Below are 22,324 nucleotides of genomic sequence, written 5' to 3' on the forward strand. Positions count from 1 at the left end.
CCACAACCCCCCACCAAAATAAGACAATCAAGATAGTTTTTATTGGTGTGGTTTTAAAAATGTATTTCAGTTTGAATTCAAGCTTCTAATATATGATAAAACTTTTTTATCTTGGAGTTGTGCAGATATAATAAATTTAAAAATGGAAAAATGATTTTGTAAAATATTTCATTATTTTTATATCTGGAAGACAGATTTGAGCAAGATACTCACCATAAATTTAATTGTGAGGGAACATCAATAACTCATTCAGTATTTAGTCATGATGTGGTTCTTGTCCTCTGCCTTATGGAAATCAAGGGTTTGATTCAAACAATTGTCTGAATCATAATTTCCTAAGCTTATTGTGGAAAATTATATATTGAAATATAGATGAAACCATAAGTCTTTATACTATTTTGTATCTCATTTTTCCCACCTGTATATTCATTTTGTATTTAAACATACATATATAACTATATACATATATTCATATGTATGCATGTATCCAACGTTCTCTGAAGTACAAGCACTGCTATCTATCTAAGACCACCTTTTGTAGCTGACACCTTCTCATAAAAGAGAAATGCACTATAAAGTGAGCTTGTCCTAAAATGACAGCTAAAAGGAACCACAAATTGGGCCTTCAGCTTGCACATTTTAAGATTCTGACAGCATGACCTCTATTGCTGTCACTTCATAACTTTCATACAATTGTTGTCATAAAAATAGCAAAAAGACATTGTCACAATAATCTCTAGGTCTTGGTCCTGTAATCAGATCTATTCCCTTGCAATGTCCCAGAGATGGCTTTTTAGGGCTGGGAACTTTTCATTTATTTTGAACAGTCTAAAAGTCAGTCAACTAGACCAAGTGATGAGTTCTGCATATTGCCAGTGTAGGGGAAAAAAATCCACTAAAACTTAATTTGTGGTGAATTAAATGGTGAAGAGTAGTTTAGATACTTAGAACTGATGATAGTTGTGAATATTCTCCTTTCCAAAGTTATGTAGCATAAATCTTGCCATAAAAAGGTGACTGAGGTATATGACAGATTGAACATTGATGATCAAATTTGTAACTAAATTCAATTTTCCTTTGTTCATCTGACCAGACTACTATTTCAGGTGCAAGGTGAGAATTTTGAATTAGCAGTAAAAAGCATATTTTTCACAAATACTGCTATTGCAGCAACAAGAAAGGAAATAGCTGAAAGTTTTTAAAATACAGAATTTTTTGGAATTAAAATATTTTGTACTGAATATTTTGTATTTTGATTAGCCACGTGTTTGAATTTCATAAATTAATGGTCATAGAGCAGAAAACATGCTAATGAAGTTTAAAAACCCACAAAAATATGAAAGCAATATCTTTGCGATTAAGGATATTTGTAAAATTACTTAAAAAAATTCTTGCAGTTACCAGGATTGTAATCAGAATAAAGAAAGACAGATTTTTTAGATTTTCATCATACTTCTGATTTGCATATATAAAGTATACTGTGACTTCACTATTTCCTGTACTTACACAAATATTTCTGGAATTACTTTCCTTTACTCTCCGTTGTAAGATGCATCAACATCTTCTTATTTTCACTATGTTACTTGCAGGAGTCATCCCAGGATGTATCCCAGGAGGAATCCTGAGGAAGGCTGGAAGCTTGTGATGCATTAGTGGATTTGTCTCATGTCCCATTTTCAAAGTAAGTAGGTTCTAGCTGAAACCAAAGTTTTTATGTTCTGATCTGCAAATGTGCAGGATGGTAAAAAAAAAAAAAGAAAAGAAAGGAAAGAAAAAAACCAACTCTGCTTCACACATGAAGAATCGTGTGGAGATTGGATTGTGTAAGAACATTTATAAGAAATCCAGCCAAATCTATTTCATGAGCTTACCTAGGAGGTTGTATAGTGAGTAGCGTTGTGTAATGCAACCTGAGAAATCTGTAATTATGTTATTTAATCATTCATGATGGCAGCTGTCAGGATTGCACATTCAATATGCTAAATTGTGCTTTCAGTAGGGGTAACTTCATCTTATGCAGTGAGATACCTCTTATACACGCCACCATATGATTCAGAAGCCTTCACACAAGAAAGTCCCTGAGGAATTTCCAAACATTTGATCTCATGTCACTCAAGGACCTTATTCTTTTTCACTGCTTCCAATAGCTGTGGAAGAAAGAAAAGAAAATTTTGCTAGTTCCAAAACTAAAGGTGATCTAAAAAGTCAGTAAAGCGTTTAACTCAGCTAAAGCAGCTATATAGTATATCTTCTTCAGCTGCTGTCATGATATTTGCCGATTCCTTCCGGAAAATGACAGTGTGTTTTGTTTTCTTGGTATTGAAGATACACATCCTCTGATGAACCTGAAATGTGGAGGTTGGTTATAAATACCAGTCTTTTGGAAAACACTTTTCAGCATGCCAAAAATATACAGCTTTTGCAAACTTAGTAAATATTTGTTTTTCTAAGAATATGGGACTTGATCCTTCTGAGTTCAGTAGAATTGACTTTAGTAGCATTAGCAGGACAAATTCAGGAGAGCCACTTGATGTATGTTTTCATATTGGGCCTCTTTGAAATCAACAATATTCACCTGTATTAAAAATGCTGTTGACAGGACTCAGTGCATGGTTTTCAAGTGATGTTTTCAATCTCTCAACGAGCACACTGCTTAAGGAATAGCTCTCCCTAGTATTCCCCTGCACCTTGAGCACCACTTAAGTATTGAAGTGTGATTCAGTTGGGAATGGCATACCTGCAGGTCACAGAACAGACTGAAGGAGTTAAACCAGACATAAATCAGAATGAAATACGTGGCTCCATAGAAGGCTCAATTGGATAAAACAAACCATGTATTCACTTGTGCACAGCATGTCTCTCCCAGATGAGCAGAGCTGAGAAAACAGGCTTCATAGACAGAACAGTGTCGTCCACTGATGTACATAATAAATCATCAGTGTAAAGAATTTGTCAATAACATGCTGCCCTAAACATCCATATGTCTGCTGCATTAGGCTCATGTTGTTGCAACTAAATGAGATTTCAACCAACACAGAATTAAAAAAAAAAGCAGTGGCAGCAGAACAGTTTGTGAAAAACAGACATTTTATCTCCAGTTCTTTTAAAGAGCAGTTTGGAAAATGCATAGTCATTTATGAGAGCAAGCAGCACTAGGTTATACTTATTAAAAATCTAGACAAGCATTGGGAAAATTATTTTAACAAATTCAGACCTCCTACAGTGCTCCCAAATACATGACCAACTTTAGCAATGCCTGCAGTGCAGCTCACTTTGGTGAGTGTTGGGATTTAGCACTCAATGCAATTATTTAGAGATTCTGGTTTCACCTCTGCCTCCACATTGTGGGGCAGCTGTGAGCAAGTCAAAATTATTTCCGTATTGATATTTAATGTGTCTTTTCCCTTTAGTCTCTGCTCACACAGGGTGAACAGTGGGTCTGTTTGTACAGTGTCTACGTTACATTTAGTGGCGCCACAACACAAATAAGAACTATCAAAAAACTTCCAAGAAATATGGCAGAAAAACAATTTATGAAGAAGTAAAGCAGTTTGTATATTCTAGATGGAAGTGATAATAAATATGTAAGAGAAAGCTGAAATGTATTCAGAAGTAGGTATGTCTAGCTCTTTTATGCTTAAGATAATCTATGAAGGTCACTAATCCCTCTAAGTTGTTATAAATGTTCTAATGTATTTAGTGCCTGGTATTTTTTGTTATGGTTCAGTACAGGAACAGCTAAATCAGAAACAGATAGCATTATTCAAATTATCTCTTACAAATCCAAAAGATATAAAAATTTGGTGTATTTATTATAAAACTTTTCACTGTGAGAGAATATGTGCTAACTCATGAATTTTATATGTAAGAAACCTTGGGTAGAAAAGAAAGGATTTTCTGATCATTTTTTTTATAGCACAGATGCCCCTCCACCTTTTTTTTTTTTTCTTTCAGAAGTCAAGGGAGACCAGTAAGTAGCTTTCAACTCAGAACTGTTGAGTTTCAAAACATGACAACAAATTTTTGAAGGACGTGGGGGAAATGAATTAATAAGAATGGAGTAGATATACCATGAGAAGGACAAAGAGAAAAGGATAGCTGATTATCACTGGAATAAAAAAATTCCTTTTCAAGTACTGTATGGAAATAGAGTATGAGGAGGGCACACCACATTTTTCAACACAAGATTAGAAGAACTGAACTCCAAAGATAAAATGGTCTGTGTGAAAGCAGGTTGAGCAGAATTTTTGACTGGCCTGCTGCTGCTAATTCACACAAAAATGATTTTGTGTAATATAATGTGGAGGTAACTAGAGAATATTTAGGAGTCTAAACTTCAAACTGACTTTCAGAGCTGGTCAAGAGTTGAACGGGCATTTAAAACTGTTGTCGACAGTGAATCATTGTTCATGGGTGTGATGAGCTATTCATGAAACTAACACACTGGTGACCAGCCCCCACCTGAAATGTGAAACACTATATATTGGCATACACAGACAATACGCTGCCAAGAGTAGCTCATTTGGAAATGTCTAAGTCAGGAGATTAGCTTTTTTCTAAATTACATATATATATGTAATGTATATGTGTGTGTGTGTTTTCATTTGTTTGTATGTGTGCATGTGTGTGTGTAAAGGCAGAGAGAGAAGAGAGGAGGAAGAGAGTAATGGAGAGGAAGATTCTTGAAAAAGCTAATTCAGAACCTCTATTTAGAGGGTTCCCTAAATCATGCAAGTATTCCACAGAATTTCAGTCACCTAATAGAAAACCACTAGACCAGAACAGTCCATCTTTTGTATTGTTCATGCGTAATTTACCATCTAGACTTGTTGTGGTTTTTCCTTTTATTATCTACTATTCCTGATTTCCACACTGTGTGTTATTTTCATGCGATTGAGTACAACTGAATTTGGAAAATAAAGTGTTAGAGAAAAATAAATTACAATCAGAGAAAGAAAATACAAATGAGCATGTAAAATATAAAAAACTATGAAGCTTCTTCATTTTTTTGACAGAACAAGAAAGGGTAAGTTAAAATTAAAAGACAGAATAAAAGCTGCTCAATTATTCCACTTTTCTCATGTGATAACAATTAACCAGTGAAAATAATTGATACAAAACTATATTAAAGCAAAAAAGTTTGGGATCTAAACTAATGTAGACACTCACATGAAAATACACAGAATAATCAGAATTCCAAAATGTGGTTGGAAGACAATTAAATAATTGCTCTGCAGGGAATGAGTCATCATATCACAAATGAAAGCTCAGCAGAAAATTACCTTTTGGAAAATCCTTCTGTAATGGAGTATAATTTTATTTTACACTTCTTAAAAGGAAATTTAAAGGGATGGGAGAAGATGTTTCTAACCACAAAAAGAAGTATGAGCTTACAGGACAACAGGATTGAAAAACAGAGTGTGAGTTATCCATGTTCTTTCTGTTTAAAGCTCTTGCATTTTATCCTTCTTGCAGACAGCTAGACATATTTGTCCTGGACAGGTTTTTTTGAGAAGGACATTGTGGACTAAAAACATCATACTATATTTTTCATTTTTGAGGTACATGCCATCCATCCCCATCACTCTGAGGCAACTTTGCTTTCCACTAGAATGCTCCAGGTTTTAATCACAAGTCTACTTTTATTCTCAGTGTGAGATCAAAATAAATACACCACCAGTGTGAACACTTTTCTGAGAGGACAAGAGGGATTCCTGCTTGTCATAACTAATGAGGGTGATCAAAGCCAACCAGGTGCTCCCACTGACCCGAGCTTTGATCATTTACTAGACTTTCCAATATCTGAGCCTGGGAGTGAGTTGCCCTAATGGCCTCTGGTTGCATTAGTGGCATATGGCAGGAAAAGGGAGTAAAGATAAGAAGAAGCAAGAAGGAGAGGGGAATGTCTAGCTATGCATCATGTGTAAGACTAAAAACCTCTGGGCAATTGAAGTAAGCTCATATTCAATGCTTTTAATACACTGTACATGTTAATGTTATTGAAATACTCAGTAGGTTTTTCATGAAAGCTGGTCCCAAAGAGATCCTTTATTGACCTTTGAGCAATTACTCAAATGAGCAGCTCCAGTAGTTTAAAAGAGGGGGTGTGTGTGTGTGTGTGTGTGTGTGCTCTTCTGAACCCTGTGAAATTTCTGACTTCTCAAAAGAACATGCTAATGATAGAACTTTGCACATTGTAAGTGTTTCTACTGACTTGAGATTCTTTCACCCATTGCTGATTGTGGTGTTCATGATAGCCAACATTGTACAATCTTTCAGCTGCAGACTATGATGTTGTCAGAAGAAAAATGTTGTCTATCCTGCTAACATTAGTTTCTCATTAATTCTAAAGATGGATTATGTGATAGAGTTGATAGCTAAAGGCAGTTGGGGAAGACTTGCTCCCATGAGGTCTGATTCACACCAAGTGAAACTTTCTGAATACAGTTTTCTTTTTTCTGTGCTAACACTTGGAACATTTTTTGTACAGCGGCAACAAGTTTAAATTTACAGTTATAATTTCTTTAGTGTACTCAAATTCTCCAACTGCTGTGCAGATTTCAGATGTTCTCCAAGAACATTGCAGCCACAGAGATTAAACATAGCAGGTGACATTATTATATGGGCCAGAAGCTGGGATAATTATTTAATTCATGTTGTAATAAAAAGCAATGAAGAAAAAAGAGGCCTGCTATCATCTTTGTAAGATTCTCCTTCACATAATTCAGAGAGAACCAAGAACATCAGTGTCCTACTTTTCATTTCCAGAAAAGTGGAGTCTTTCCTTAGCACTTTAACAAGGCAGGAATTCAAGGCTGTGATTTTATAAAAGAAAGGCATTTCAGCCTTCAAAACACCTGCTGTCCTCAGCAAGTGAAGGTCTGGGTTTTTTTCTGTGCTATCATATCCCTGTTGTAAGCAAGACAAGAGAGGGCAATCAAAGTTACCTGATTGTGCTGAATACTGGAATTGTATTAATCATAAATATTTTTCTTTTTTTTCTGACCAATTTATTACCATCACCATAATTAAAAAAAAATCCCTCTAATTGGAATAATGTCATTGAAGATCATAGCTAAACCAAGCAGACACAGAGTGATCCAAATGCCTGCCCTGGTGTATTAATTGAAAGAAATTATTATTTTACACAAAATTTAGCTCTCAGTGTTTATTCAGCACAATCCTGACTGTAGAAAACCTATTAGGAGGATATGTTAACCTTTTCTACTAATGCACACGCTTGGCGTCTCCGTTGTCCTACACTGGTTCAGCCACCTATTACTACAGATTCTTCAGATGTCTGGCTTTTCCACAGTAACTGTCTTTAAAAGAGGAAAGGAAAGTCCCCAGAGCTTCCTTTCCTCTAAACATTTGTATGTTTACACTTACAAACTTTTAACTGTAGCTGCCATTGCAAATAATTTCTTCTGCCAGGGGAATAAAGGAAAATTTCAATATGGAATTATTGTCAAACAGAATTCAGCTGAGAATTTGGACACCTTCAGTGACAGCACCACAGATGAATACACTTGCAAATAGATGAATGATGTCCAATATCGCAAATAACAATACAACAAAAGAATGTTTTGGTCTTCCTTTGAAGTGCCTTTAGAATGCAAATGATCAGCTTTAGGCTTAAATCTGCAGATAGTTCCCTTGTTGCATATTCTGTGGCCTCTGAAGCCAGAGTGCTGTACCACAAGTTGGTAATTGCATGGTGTCAGATTGCACCTCATCTACTTCCATGTCACAGTAAATTATGGGTGTCTGGGTCCTGCAACATGTGCAGCTTTAAAAGCCAAACTGTGTGATGTTGTTTTGTGCTAGGTGCTGCTGGGGAGCACTGACCTTGATATGTAATTTAAGTAACTTTCAATGCATTAACAGTAGCTGATGGAAGTATTTAGTAGTGTCACAGGCAATAGAGGCAATACAGTCTCTTTTGTGTTTTACAAACTGGTGTTCTACTACAAACTAAAATGTAAAATGTTTTGTGGAAAGTGTTTTGTGGAAAGATAGCAGGCGTAATGTCTTCCACAAACTTGTACCGCGGCATTATTTATATCCTTCTGTTGGTAGGTTTGTCATTTTCAAGCTTATAAATGGAACATCAAAAACATGCAGCAGAAGCTGAATGAATTCTACAACTATTCCTGTGTCTATGGCTCAATTTATGTCACATTACAGATAGAAATATTTGGGATACTTCGTAAGAACATGTATTTTGTATCCAGGGAAATCAGGCCAGGTCTGAGCTCTGGCTGTGACAATAATTATTTTTGTTTTACCCTGAACTAGCTTGTTTCAGAAATACCATCATCCAAGGCATAAATTTTACAGTCTTTTATACAGAAAAAACCTCTAGCCATTTCTGTATTGTAAATATTTTTACTATGATGGATCATAATCATCAGAGGTCAAAGGCAATAGGCAAAAGAATCAGTTTGAACTTGGCTTAATGAAAGTTGATTAAGGTAGTTGGAACAGATATCATATTTTCATGTGACTGCCTATAATGCTTTTTACAATGGGAAAGAGATTCTTTGCTGCAGTGTAATTGCAGGAGGAAGGGATTTTGGAATTGATTTTGTGCTTCTTGGAACAAAAATATTTTAGATCTGATAGAGAAGTCATTATTTTCTACCAAAAACTGTACTTCAGGTTTAAAAAAGCAACAGTAAAACAAGTTTGAAGGTTAGCTATAAGAGGAATCTAGCTTTTATTCTGACTGTCAAACTTCTCTCTGAATCAAAATGAACAAATTTAAAATCCTGCACAGTTAAAACAGTAATGACCCCAAATTACTAATCCTGTGTTTCACAGCATAAAATTTACACTCAGTGAAAGTAGGGGAGTTCTTAAACACTGTGAAATTTCACTTACTCTTTGGTAGATGAAAATCACAAAGCTGAATTTTGCTAGAAGAATATTATAAAACTATTATTAATTTGCTGAAAAATATTGTTGCCTGACCAAGACTTCCTATGTCAAAAAGTGCTGAAACTCATGAAATGGTGTCCAAAAAGTCACCTCTTTTACATGGAGCCCTATCCTTCTATTAATGGCAGTTAAATTTTTCAAAAGCCATTACCTGATTTAACAGCTTAAATCACGTTTTAGAGGTGACTTTAGCATTTAATAATTCAGCCTTACTTTGAAAGAAACTTGGAAGTTACATGTCATCTGTTTTTGCCCTTTTGAAAATCACATCTTGTACTTAATGCAATCTTTAAGCCCCTTGGAAAAGCTGGTTTAAAATCCTTTTTGAAAATGTCACAGTTGTAAGGGTATTCTAAACTATGTGAGGTTTTAGCTTTCAATGCCTACCTGGAGTATATTCCCTTACTCTTTCCCTCCATGTTAAAGCAATATACCTAGCAAGTGTTTTTCTTCTGTTCTTTCAAGGAAAGGCAATGACATGCCTGTGCCAGGAAAATTAATCAAAACCTTTTTACCTGTATACAGTAAGACGTATGTGTGGAAATAAATACATGAGGACAAAGCAGAGGGGTGAAATGAATTTCAGATCATTGGTGCTTTTGACTGGCTTGCTTAAAGCAAAATGAGTTTGTAAAATGCAGAGGATGAATAGAATTACTGGCGTGATAAATTTGCCTAGCTTATCTGTAATGATCTAGCTACAGTTGCAGCTATAACATTTTACCTGTTTTTTACCTCACCTGAAATCACATATTCTGGGATATGAGGGAGACTATTCCCATTAATAAACTATCAGTGTTTTTGTAGGGTGTATGACAGCTGCAAAGAGGAGAGTAAAATTTTGAAAATAAATGGGAGACTTCAGCCCTTCAAAGACCTTATCCATTTGCATCATGCTCTCAATTCTGAATACCCTTCTTTTCCTTCACTACACTATTTGTTGTGTGGCTAAAGATGTACACAAATCTTTTAGGATAAAAGATTTAGTACCTTTGATTAAAGGACAGGACACAAGTCTGTGTGCTTGCAGCCCACAAGGCCAATCACATCCTGGGCAGGTTGAGATTAGATAGTAAGAAAAAATTCTTTACTGATGGAGTGGTGAGGCACTGGAACAGATTGCCCAGGAAGTTGTGGATGCCCCATTCCTGGAAGTGCTCGAGGTCAGGCTGCATGGAGCCCTGACAAGCCTGGTCTGATGAATGGCATCCCTGCTCATGGTAGAGGGGTTGGAACTAACTGATCTTTAAAGTCCCTTCCAACTCAAACCATTCTGACTTTCCTATCATCTACTTTGGCAGTCTTAGAGAGACCAGTAAGACCTTGTAGAGCACAAGGATCTCTATGTGCATTATGCATTTTTTGGTCTGGATACGCACCCTCAGTAGTTCTTTACCCAATTTTCAAATTGTGGTGTTGCTGAACTTGTGTGTTTTTCTTACTACTGTTATTAATAGTAGGAACTAGAATGAAGTTTAGATAGCTGAAAAGCTTAAGCAGTGATCACATTTGAAAACACAGTAGGATATAGCACATAAACACCAGAATGCTACAAATGCAGTATTTAATGCTGATAGACTGCAGTTGTGAGTGGAACCCAGCTTTTAGACAAGTAAAGAGGCATTTCTTGGTATTATAGGGTCACACCTTGCTGTCAAGCTTTAAGTAGCACTCTGCATTGATCTCAGTGGGTAGTTGTGTTTAAAAATTGATGGCATGACCTGGCCCTTAATATGGAATGTCACCTGAGAGGAACATACAGATTTTGCTGCTCTATGCACAGTAAGAAAAAGAAGAAGGAAATACAACAGACCTCATGCTATCTTGACATATGCAGACAGCACAAAATTTTAAGGAGCATTTTATAGCATGAGTTTAATAACCAATAATACCTTATTTTCACTGACTTCAATAGAGCTTTGGATTTATGTCTTTGTTAATGAACTCAGAATCTAAATACAGTTGGAATTAAATGCAGAAACATTTTCATGAAAAAAATTGAACCATCTCTAAATGTTTTGTTATTGAAAAGACTTTTTGGTTTTGGAATCAGAACTTGAAAAGGTACACTAATATTTCCAACTATTCTCCCAAGTTTGAAACCTATGGATATTGCATATCCCTTGAGCTGCAAGTTTGCTGTATTTTCCCAATCTGAACCTCAAAAAATCCTTTTATATTATTCTTAAAACTTACAACAAACTGTAAAGCATTTGTTTATGGTTTGACCAGGAAATAAATTCCGAAAGTTTTGTCTATCCTGATTCAAAATTCCCATATGTTGTCTTGCTCATATATATTCATCTGTTTTTTATCAGCTTTCATTTTTCTCTGACAGCCAATGAACTTTTTTTATATGAAAGAGACTTAAATTCAGTTTCTCAGCCATGTTGTAATTATTTTGATCTTCCTGATTTGCTTCTCCTCATACAAACATCTGCTCATAAACTTGTACCACATAGCAAGGCTACATATTCAATGTGAGTTCAATGTGAGCAAAATCCTCTCATCCATGTTTTTGGTTTTTGTGTTTTCCTTTGTCTTACCAAAGGGTGTGATCTGGATCATATTACAATATGAATATGGCATAGCAGAGGGATGTATGCAATGAAGATTTTAAATAAGTCACTGAGCTTACTGTAACTTCCTCAATGTCAAAAAATGTGCCGCTGTAAATCCCCTGGGACTGCCTGAACAATACTTGCATATTCCAGGCCTTATGTCAGGCTGATACCCATCTGTCTATTTGCTAGGCTCTGTCTCTTCTGTCCTTTGTGGTATCACTCCCTCTGTTTTGGGGGTATGGGAGAGGAGGGGCTCTGAACAGCAAAATTTCCCTTCATTTTGTTCAAAGGTGAGATCCTCTGGATATCTTCCTGCAAGGTACTCAAACTCCTTTTGAATGTTGTTGTGGGATGTTTTTGTGCTAATCCTAAAAGAAACAAGTCAGAACCCAACACTTTAAATAACCTTGAGTATCACTATTGTGTTTGAATAATTTAGACCAGGGTCCTAATTCCAACTTGCAAATAAACAGTTTTGAAAAATTGTAGTATAGGGGCTGAGGTTTTGTAGTATGCACAGCACAAAAATTTGGAGAAGTCAGAAGATGTCAAGAAGAGGTAATATTAAACTCTTCTTGTTCTGTGCCACCCAAAATTTGAAGAGGCATATGTATTAATTTTGAAACTCCACAAGAATGGCCTGTGAACCACAGTACAACATACACTCTCTGAAGTGTGATGTGGCATTATTCTGGCATGTCCTTCCTTTAGCACCGTGTCTGAGTCAGACTATTGGGAAATTCTCTGGGGGGGGGAGGTTTATGAGTAAAATATCCTCTTGCAGACTCAAGACTGAGATCTGCAGGTGAGGCATTGTGCAAAGCTGCATCTTATGAATATTTTCTGATTGTGCTATGGGCAGAAGTGTGCAAATCTAATATTTGTCACTACCATTAAACTGTTAAATACTTCTTTAAACAGCAGACAGATACACTTCTTTTGGCTTTTTGGCTGTAGTAAAAAAACAATGAATTTGTTTTTTCCTATCATCATAAAACTGACATGGCCTTAAAATGATATATCTGCCACAAGAACCCTCACGGTGATATGTCCAACTCTTTTGTTTTTCCTTTAACAGTTTTAAAATTCTGCTGGATGTTTAGCCAATTTGGTTGTTTGGAAATACAGACTTTGAGTGGGTGGAAAACATGCATAATCTGCTTAGTGCCTGGTTGCATCTTCTTGCCACTGTGTGAGGCAAGCAGAACATGCCCTCATGCCTGGAAGACCAAACAAAGGATTTAATTCCCAAGAAACATGCTTTGTTGGTTTTCTGTAGGATGTTACTATCTCTGCATCTCCTCTTTCTCTTAAACCAGCAGTCTAAAATGTCCCTAGGGGAGAACTAATAGGCAGCCTTATGCTGAACATGATTACACAAAACTTCTTTCCTTGGGAAGGCAGGAAGGATAGGAATTAGCACTGTTCTGATGTTATTCAGTGGCTGCACTTTTCACCTGATTTCTGCTAGGCATCTGAATATGTGCAAAAATTACAAGTCTCCTCTGAAGTTTTCAGAAGTAGATGGTATCATCTGGCATCATTGAATTTTTATTTGCAGTGGAGAGGGAGAGGGGTGGTGATATGAATACAGCTGCTCTGTTTTATGGCTGAAGTATGCATGAGAAAATATCTACTTGTCTCTGGCAAATTATTTGCTTAATATATACAGCACAGTCTTCTAAATTGTCTCTAAATCACTATGTGACTGCCTAAAGTCTTGTGCATCTAAGAAACTGATAACCTACTCAGTTATATGATAGTTGTCTTCAGCTTCTCTTATGTCCCTAAATTAGCAGATACTTGGTACAAGCAAAATCACAGGATTTGGAAACATGACTTGTGCAATGCAATACCTGTTTATTAGACTGTCCTTGGATAAAAAATAGTAAGAGACTTCTCTAGTCACCTCTCTGAATGCCTGCTTAGATATTTGTTCTCTGACTGGCCTCATGCCTCTTTTATTCTTGAGTTCACAATGGCTTATTTTCAGTAGAAAATAAGGTAACAATATTTTTAGTGTAAACACAGCCACTACCTGTCTTCTCTGATTTTTTTAAAAGTATTAGAAAATTGTGTGATCTTATTTTAGCTGTCTTATTTGCACAACAAAGGCAAACCTGCCTTGGCTAATAGGTTTACCACTTTTTAGGAGAGTGTGAAAACTGTAAACTCAAGGAAAAAAATGTTAAAGAATTTAAATTTCTCACTTTGTGGGCAGCCTGTCTCTCTCAGTCTTTCAAGAATAATCACTGCATAATTAAACACTATGTTCAGAAAAGAAACAACAACTACAGCAACAAAACCCTCAGATTCTGAAAATTAAATGAGCAGTGATACCTTAATATAGAGTCTACAATCATACAACAAAGTTCTAGATAGAAATTAAAGTAATATTTATTCTTGTACTATGTCCTTTTAGTTCTTCATATTTGTCATATACACATTGTTGATTTTATATAACTATTTCTTGTAAAAGGATCCTAGACACCTACACATCTAATACACTCAAACTGAGTGGTCCAGTTGGTGCTGGATACTTTCTCTGGAGGTACTGTGGCACTTAAACAATGTGAGCAACCCTTTACTTAATTTGGGAAGTCAATGAACAAAGATAATTTATTGGTATTTGTTAACATTCTTTCCTTAAATATATGACACTATAATTCATCACAGAACCTTATGGACAGGTTAGGCAATAGCAAAAATGCCATTTTACAAAAACACTGAACACATACCAGCCATCAGGAAATAACCTCCCTATGTTTGTTTCCTCTTCAATAGTGATTGCTGCTTCTGAACAATGTCTACTTTTCTCAGCTAGACATATTTTCCTCATGCTACAAAATGAGAGGTTTATGAGTTAAAAGCTCATATACCATATCGCATGCAAGTTCAATTACTTTACCTAAAAACAGCCACATGTAAGGTCTCAAGAAGAAGCCTCTTTGGAGCAAAGATTGAATAAGTCCCACATCTAATGAATGGCTGCCTGCCTCATTGCCATATGTACAGCAATGCCTCCTGTACTCTATAGCTGATCCTCAGGCTACTGCAGTGCTGAAATGTTCATATTGTGTGTCATTATTTCCTTAAAAAATTCTTGTACTTACCTTTCTCCGCTTTTACTTCCCACTGTTGTACATTTTAGGAATTCTTCAGTGCTGCATACCTGAAAAAAATTATCTCAATGTAACGTTTAAAATTTCAACCAAGATTTTAAAAATTAAACCCAAAGGAACAGTATGAACAGAAATAGAATTCTGGTTTTGCACTGATGGAAAACTGCTGTTGTATAATTTCTATTTTCCTCTGCTAAAATACCACAATTTACATTTGTGTTTGCCTCTTTTTTCTTTTTATATGGCTTTTTTTTTTTTTTTCTTTTAGAGGAAGGAATCAACATTCCTTTTCCTTATGGGTGTTCTGGGACCATCTGATGTCAAAATGTAGTATATTTCAATAGAAAATTGCTTATCTCTCACACAAGGAAATGTTTTCTGCATGTGGCCTTATGGTAACTAATACGAGAAAGGTATTTTAAGCCATCTCAGAGATCTCAATGTTATCACTACCATATATCATCCAGATCTGTATTATTTATGAATATTGGGTTATTTTGTACCCTAATTCATATAGTTGTATAATAAAATACCGCTATTTTTTTTAAAATCTTGTCAAAATAATGTAAAATAATTGTATACCCTCTTTCCCCTTCCTAATGCATTTATGCTCTTAATTCATATCAATGTTTTAAGAGTAAAATGTCAGCATTAACACATGTGGTATATAACCACAGGATGCTGTTTCCCGAATGACAGTCAAAAGCTAGAAAATACTCATCTGTGTATGTGGGTTAAATCCACAATATAGTCTTGTGTTTTTTCTTTTCTTTTCAAGTGCAGACAACTAGACACATACCTATGAGAGAAACCAGCACTGTGCCAGTTTTAGTCTCTGCTTCTTTGAACAAGTAAAATGATTGTTTCAAAGGTGATAAACAGTTTGTTTTCCATGGTGAACTTTAATGAGGAAAGTGTAGAATGAGAGACCACTGTGACATATAGTGTGTAAAACTCTCAATATGCTATTGAGCCATGTCTCTGGAAGACATATGGTTATATTTTAATCTAAGATTTTCACTCAGGGCTTCCATTTTCTCCAATATTATGCACACTCATAATTTTTGGAAACAGAATTTCTGTTTCATTATCTTCAATATTTTCTGTATGTAATTTATGTTTCAGTCCACCTTGGTACAGATTCATTATAAAAGCATTAGTTGAGTTCACCATACCAAATTGAAAGAGAAGCAGCTCTTCAGACTGTGTTAGGTTTTTCCATTTTAATGTGTATTTGAAAGTCTTAAAGCAATATAATATATGTGTTTTATTATAACTATTGCAAAGATTTCAAATTCAGTATATTGCTTTTGAAGATCACCATGACTTCCTTCTTTCTACTGGTGTTATTCTAATATATAAAGAGCATGAATGTTGAGACAAGGAGAATTAGGAAATAAATTTTGCGAACAAAACAATGTAATGTACACTCTCAGTGAATCCACAACTAAGCAGAGATAATTGATATTGTAGTTTATGCAAGGCACAGCACGCAGTGTCACCTTTCTTTCACTTGCTAATGTCAGAGTTTTCATGAAAATTCAATATTACAAAAAGTTGTTCACAAAACATGTTCAAATTATAAGTGGTAGTACTGCTGTTACTGAGATGCAATTTGTAAGAAAACCAAAATGCTGACTTAACAATGTTTCTCCAAGTATATATTTCACATGCTGCTTTTTCACACAGTATTGAAATGAAGCTGACATACCATCATAGATCATTCCAAATCAAGGAAGGTGTTCCTAAGGATATGTAAAAAACATTTTAAATTTCAGTTCTTAAGTACCTTTCTCGATGTAAGATGCAAATGTACTGAAAAAAAAAACCCCTAAATTAATATTTTAAATTAATGTCATGCATTACTTGTGTACTTACAGAATCACTAAAACAATTTTTTAAAATTTCTTTTAATTTTTTTAGTTTTGTAATTTAACATCTTGACACACAAAAACCCCTTATGAGAGCACAGAAATATATTATCATTTCACCTTTCTTTGGAAAAGATAAAGTTATTTGTAATTTGCCTTTACTGTAGTTCAGTCAGAATTTCAAATGTTTTTACCATTGTCAGGACAATATCTAATTTTCCAGATGATAAAACGATCATTTTATTTGCAGTTACTTAAAATACTGATAGTTTGCAAAGCACATTTTGGTAAGATACTTTATAGGGAATGTTACACATTTCAATTCCTACTTTTGTTTCTAATATACTTCTTACAAATATTTGATATCAGAGTTTAATTATAGTGTAAAAGAAAATCCTATATTTCAACATTGTGCAATTTACTTTTAATTTTACAAGCACATACAGGTAAAATATCTTTAGCAGACTCATGTGAGTCTGTATTACATCAATCTTTTGTATGCTTGTACTGTTTTCATCACTTAAAAGAGAAAAAGGAAGCTGTTAATTTTTTAAGAGAGAAAAATAAAACATATTTTTTGTTTCTAATCAATAAACTTTTTAGACGGCCAAAGTGAAATCTTCAGACTGAAGTTGCTCATGGCAGACAGAGTATTTCCTTAGGGATGTTTCTCTTTTTATGCTTTGGGCAGATGATAAAGTGGGCTAATGTCAGAATGCTTTTTTTTTGTGGTGAACATAATGAAATAGGATAAGGTGTCAGGGGCTCTTTCTGGTTTGTGGGGTTACCACATTATGCTGATTTCAGCTGGGGTACACTTAATTTTCTTCACAGTGAATTGCATGGGGCTGTGTTTTGTATTTGTGCTGAACAAAGCAAATAATAATGATAATGTGGAGGTGTTTTTGTTATTGCTGGGCAGGACTTGCACAGAGCCAAGGCTTTTTCTGAATTTTGTACTGCCATGCTAGTGGGGAGGCTGGGGCAGCCTGGGAGCTTGGGAGGAGACACAGATGGGACAGGTGACCCCGAGTGACCAAGGGGACATTGCAGACCGTGGAACATCCTGCTCGGTGTATAAGGCAGGGGAAGAAGGAGGAAGGGGAGGACGTTTGCCCTGATGCCATTTGTCTTCCCGAGTCACAGTGAAGTGTGATGGGCCCTGCTCTCCTGGGGATAGCTGAGCACCCACCTGCCCAAGGGAAGCAGGGAATTCATTCCTTGTTTTGATTTGCTTGTGGGAGCAGCTTTTTGCTTTCCCTATTAAACTGTCTGTCTTGGCTGATGAGCTCTTTATCTTTTACCTTTCTGATTCTCTCTCCAGTCTCTCTGGTGGGGGTATGAGGGAGCAGTTGTGTGGAGCTTGGCTGCTGGCTGTGGTTAAATCACAACACAGTTAAAGTTATATTGCTATACTGGTGCCAAGGAAGATGCTGGCTGATAGGGTCCCTTGAGTACAGGGTCCTGGGATGGAGAAGAAAACAGGCATAAGGGTAAATAGTATTCAAAATTTAGTGCTTTCAATCCTGTGAACTCTTTTGAATTGGTGACAACCTGGTGCTGATTATGGAGTAAGAGAAAGGATGCAGTGCTGCATTGCAAAATAAATATTAAATCTACTTCTACTTATGTGCTGCAGAGTAGACATGCAGTAGGAGACAGCTATGTAAAGTTTAGCTGATATTTAAGATCAGAAGCCAAATTACCTCTTGTACCTCCCAAAATATTGAATATAAACAGTTATTTCAGGAAGGATCTGATATATAAAGTTTAGATTCATGACTGGTCTCATTAGCACTTTCTGCAACTGAAAAAATATCTGAAATAATTTGAAATGGTCTTGAAGAAAGCTGTAGATGTCCATTTTATTTTCTACCACAAAAGCTTTCTGACATCAATGAATATGTCACCTGCCTAGCAACTCAATTACTATTTTTTAGTTCTTCATCTGATCCATATTTCACTTTAACTATGGAAAACATGTAATAGTATTTTTTTTTTCTTTTTTCTTTGAGGGAAAATATTATTCCAAATGAGCACTTTAAGGGGTGTATTTATGTAACTAAAGGCAAAATTGCAAATTTTAGCACTTAGAAGGCATTTTCAAAGCTTTTCTGCAATGGTCTGCTCTGTTTTCTATTTATGTCAGTGGAAGTTCTAAAATCAGCATGAGCAGAAAGAATCCATTCCTAAAAGCTTTTCTAAACCTACTCTGTAGCTATTTTCCTATGTAAGATGAAAAACATAACAAAGCAGCATCAGGTTTCAGCTAGGATCTCTTTCTATCGGGCTAGCAGTGCAGAAGGCCTTTAAACAGGTACACGTATAATTTAGAAGGTTTCTTAATTCCACTCTCCTTCTATATCATCATGTAGCTTGCACAGTAAAAAGAGAAGCTTAAGATAAATGGAACTGTGATGCATGGAAACTCCATGCTTTTAGGTCATAACAATCTGAAATTGGTACTCTGAAAAATTCAGTTCAGAAGAGCCTGAAAATATATGTTTAAATTTAAGGCTATGCTTATCTCCAGGAGTCACAGAGACAGGACAGTTTAGCTATTCATTTCAGAGCAAGACCCAGACACATGCACCTTGCTGTGGAATTCTTCCTGTAAATGTACCCAGACGAACAGATATATTCCAATAATCGAGTTTGATTCAGCAGTCAAACCAGGTGGGAGATCCCTAGTCAAGTGCTGGTTTTCTATGAGGACAGCTATAGATAACAACAAACTTGAACTGACCATCTAGACTCAACTGAGCAATGAGACTGGAGCATATTGCTCCAACTCTTCATTTGGCTCTTATGTCAGCTGTATCTGCTGAAAAGTCAGCTGGGTCCCAGTGAAGGTCAAGTGAGCATTCTGTGGAAAGGTATTTGTTTCTTTTCAACTGAGGTGTCTCTGGCTAGCTGGCTAGTTTGACACCTGGGTTTACATGGCAAGATTTTGGCAGCAGAGGGCTGCAGGGATGGGCTTCTCAGAGAAGAGACCAGGAGCTGCCCCCATACTGAACAGATCCAGTTGCAGATGACTCCAAAAGAGATGCTCCACTGCTCAAGGCTGAGCTGGCTGGTGACACCAGAGGTGTGTCTGTGATAACCTATCTAAGAAAGGGTAAAAAAATCTGCATAACAACTCTAAGGAACAATTGAGGACACCAAGGTCAGGTAAGAAGGAGTGGGAGTAAAGATTCTCCTGTTGCCCATGGAGGAGATGATGGCAAAGCAGGTTATCCCCTGTACAGTCCACAGAGGACCATAGCAGAACAGATACCCACACCTCATCCCTTGGAGGATTCTGTGCTGGAACAGGTGATTGTAACCTGAAGAAAGCTGTATGGAAAGCCCATGGTGGAGCAGAGTTTCTGGCAGGAACTGCTGCCCATGGAGAACCCCTGCTAGAGTGATCCATTCCTGAAGGTCTGTACCCTACCCATGCTGGAGCAATTCAAGGAACTGCAGCCTGTGGGAAGGAACCATGCTGGAGCAGGGGAACATCAGAAGGAGAAAAGAGCAACAGAGACTAATATGAACTAAGCATAACCCCATTTCCCTCTCTCCCTGCACCACATGGAGTGGAGGAGGTAGAAGGGCCAAGACTGAAATTGAGCCTGGAAAAAGAGGGTATATATTTAGTTATGTTTTAATTCCTCACTATCTTAATTTGTTACTAACAGACAACAAATTAAACTGATCTTCCCCAAGTCAAGACTGTTTTGCTCATGATGGTAATTGCTAAGTGATCTCTGTCCTTATCTCAACTCACAAGATTTTTCATCTTATTTTATCCCCATCTTATGCCGAGGATGGAGTGTGAGAAAGCAGCTTGGTGGGCACCTGTGAGCCGGGCAGGATTAACCCACCACACCACCATGTTTCTATTACAAGTAGAAACAGTCTACAAATGAAACTGTATTAATTAATCTTCAGGGAATAATTGACCAAGCTCCTTGTGTGGCCCTTTTCAGTTAGGCCAAAGAACAGATGCATTTTCTGAGTCCTTTGATGCACTGAATCTTGTTATTATCTTTACAAATGCTCATTGCATCAGGAACACAACAGGGATCTGATTATTTTCCCCAGGAACAATCAAGGGATTAGTGGAATATAGACGGAGATTGAATCTGCATGGAAAATTGTCCATGCTGTGTTCTATTAGAAGGTGCTACTGTGCAAAATTTGTTGCTAATCATGTGGCAAAATTACAAGGGACTGCAGAAAGAAGAAACTAGTAAACAGAATAATAAAAGTAATTTTAATTATTAAACTTCAGTGTTATAAATTATCTGCCATTCATCACTGCCACAAATAAGTATAAAATACGGAAAAAATCCATATGCTCCATGCACTCTAATTTAATTTTGCATAATAAATTAGTGTAATGCAGAATGTTTAAAAATATGAATAATCACCAAATTACTATCCAGTTTCAACAGGCAGTGTCTAAATTTTAATACAGACAGCTATTACAGTTAACCTATGCTTTATGTTGACTGAAGCACAATAAAATGTTGAATGGGTATTATAGACACAGTTCCAGTTATCAGCCACTAATGATGCTAAGTGATGAATTGCTACATCTTTAATAGAACAATAAGAATCCAGGGTTTTCATTATCTTTCTTAGAATATTTTGCATGCCCACTATTGTTCTTCCAATTAGTCAGTAACAAAGAGGATCTGTTTGAAAAGATATAGCAGATGATGAGTCATAGGTGACAGGTAATTCTCCTCTTGCTGCCTGGGAAGAAATGACTTCTTGATGTTAGTTATGGTTGTTTTCCATCATTGTTTTCAAGGCAGTAAGGTGATGCTCCCTTTAGCACAAAAGTGGTTTCGCAGATGATGTAAGCACAATGAAACACTTGCTCCTAAAGCTTCTAGGTCCCTATTGATTTAGATTTGTAACTTTCTACTGCTATTAGTGAATACCCTTTTGAGTTAAACCTCATTATTCACATTCCTCCAAAGTGGTAAAGCTCATGTCAATAAACATCTGTTTAATTACTTCCTTAGATGCTTTATTCTTCATAAACAAACAACAGGGAATAAACTAGTTCATCATATAGTAAATTATTTTATAACTATCATTATCCTGCTCACAAATGCACTTGGTTACAAAGATTATTCACAGGGACTGAAAGTAGAAAAATAAAACAATTCGGTATTGCAAAAATGAGATTAAATTGAATGATCCAGAGACCTCTTCCAATACTTGCAATCATGGCATTCTATTCATAGGATGTATTACCATGGGGCAGTATTTCACCCCAGAAAAGTTCAGATGGAACTCCAGGGACAATTTGACCACTATGCAGACTACAACCTTCAGCAAATTATTACTTTTTTTTTCTTTTTTTTTCTTTTTCTCAGAATGGTTCTCATGCTAGAGATATTTTTTTCTTCTTGTCAACCAAAGGTTTTTGATCCTACTGAGACAAAACATATGAGTTCATAGCAATGCTGTCACTAAGCTTGTGTCAATATTCAGATTAAACTCCAACAAGTCATTCCCAGGATACAAAGCACCAGTTAAATATTTTGTTGACTGCAGTGCACAGTTTTTTGGAACATAAAGTGAATCAAACAAAAGGGATAAGCTCTGCTATCTCAGTTCCCAAGACAGTCTTTTGCACTACTTTCAGTGGCTTATGTCTGTTACAGACCCCTTTTTCAGTTGGTTCTTATCGTCCCTATTGACTTCAGTGTCCACTTCAAACTCCATTGTTTTAGAGTTCATATAGAAACTTATTTTACTCAAATTAAATCAGAATAAACAAGGTTTCTCAATGAACTAAAGTTGAGAGGCACCTGTAAAATATTTC

At 36.1% G+C, this 22,324-nt stretch overlaps 1 long non-coding RNA gene across 1 annotated transcript in view; it reads left to right on the top strand.

The window, feature by feature from the left end:
• LOC135298020 (uncharacterized) overlaps positions 1 to 22,324 on the top strand; it is a 57,219-nt gene that overhangs the window by 8,143 nt on the left and 26,752 nt on the right. The window contains exon 2 of the long non-coding RNA XR_010359980.1: positions 1,590 to 1,681. This is a non-coding gene — a long non-coding RNA (uncharacterized LOC135298020). The remainder of the gene's footprint in view (positions 1 to 1,589; positions 1,682 to 22,324) is intronic.

This window comes from Passer domesticus, chromosome 3 (assembly GCF_036417665.1).
Source record: "Passer domesticus isolate bPasDom1 chromosome 3, bPasDom1.hap1, whole genome shotgun sequence".
Lineage (NCBI taxonomy): Eukaryota > Metazoa > Chordata > Aves > Passeriformes > Passeridae > Passer > Passer domesticus.